The sequence below is a fragment of the Priapulus caudatus genome, unplaced genomic scaffold, assembly GCF_000485595.1.
Source record: "Priapulus caudatus unplaced genomic scaffold, Priapulus_caudatus-5.0.1 Scaffold2285, whole genome shotgun sequence".
Classification (NCBI taxonomy): Eukaryota; Metazoa; Priapulida; class Priapulimorpha; order Priapulimorphida; family Priapulidae; genus Priapulus; species Priapulus caudatus.
Window position 1 is genome coordinate 49,697 of NW_014579346.1, and position 1,625 is coordinate 51,321.

The window sequence follows — 1,625 nt, forward strand, 5'->3', positions numbered from 1 at the left end:
AAGATATAATTTGCGCGAACAGTCCCAGCCCAGTCTGAGATTACCCCAGTCTGAATTTACCCTCCTACTGCCAGACTAATCTCAGACTGTGGCTGCGGCCGTCACGCATGCGCACGAGGTGCTGGGGGTAATTTCAGACTGGGGTAATCTCAGACCGTGACACCGGTATGAGTACATGCACAATAAATAATTAAAGAAATAATAGGTCCATTGATTATGCAATGTTGACGAATGCTAGAGTAACTGGCACCTTGTGTAGTTAATAAGTACATTACCTTATAGCCAAATGCGTATTAGTTTGTCCAATATCACTGCTGGTTACTACGAAATGTCTAATTGAAATCTGCAGTCCAAAAAATCAGTTGACCGAGTTGTTTACAGTTTCGAAACCGCTGCCGGCGAAGCGGGTGTGATACATATTTATAGTGCACCGGACATTTTCGCACGCATGCTCGGCCGTACCTAATGCTAGCGATATTACAGTACAGTAACTGTATACGTAACAGTAGCTCTGATTGTAATGAACGTGGAATCCACGTACGAATCACGTACGCTTGTGATAATGAAGTAGGCTGTGTTGGGGTCGGTCGTTTTGTAAAACCGATGATCGATCATGAAATTTGGACCAATCTCCAACACTAACGTGTAGTGCCGTCTGCTTTCCATGTTTAGTCTGTGGCCGTGGTTATAGTCTGCGATCCCCCCCATAGTGTTGGCTGATCGATTAATCATCGATCATTTTAGATTGCGGCGACGATACGGTGACGCCGCGTCATCGTCGACACAACCGGTGTATTGTGAAGATATATTGACATTATTGTATGTGTAGCTAGTATTTAAATTAATGGTAAGTAAATTAAGGATACTGTTAGGGTTACAGACGGGTAACACTCTAAAAGGCATTGCAACATAAATGCTCATCAAATTCAATCGAAAAAAAAATAGTTCGAGTTGTACGCGGTCGTCCGATTTTCTACTCGATTAATCAACTTGGCAGCGCAAACGAGTAATGATCAACAAATTCGATTAATCAGAGCACCACTACTACACGTATTTACGTATATTGGTCAAACGAATACACCTGCGTCCGAAATTAAAGACATGTGTGTTCTGTTCTACGTGGACAAACAAGACAAGACGTCTGGCTAGCTGGAGCCACGTACAACTAGTGGCGTTTATTATACAAACACCAACTGCCCATGACACGCGCACGAAAATATACCCAGAGATACATTCTACGAGCTCATTAGTCGTTATAAGCATCCCGGGACAAACAATTCTCTGCTCAACACCCGTAGCAACATGTGACGTCACCTAACCGTTTCGAGGCTAAATTGGTTGGCAAACAATTTAGCGTTGGCGCCAGATTACCAGATTTATGGATTTCAATTAGACATTTCTTAGTAATTAGCAGTGATATTAGACAAACTAATATGCATTTGGCTATAAGGTAATGTACTTATTATCTACACAAGGTGCCAGTCACTCTAGCATTCGTTAACATTGCATAATCAATGGACCTATTATGCCTTATGGATTAGATTTCGATTACAGTGTCACTGTGTAATACTTGTTAGTTGGTTCCCTTTTGCGTATGTGACCAGTGTAATGGTGCTGAGCCTGAT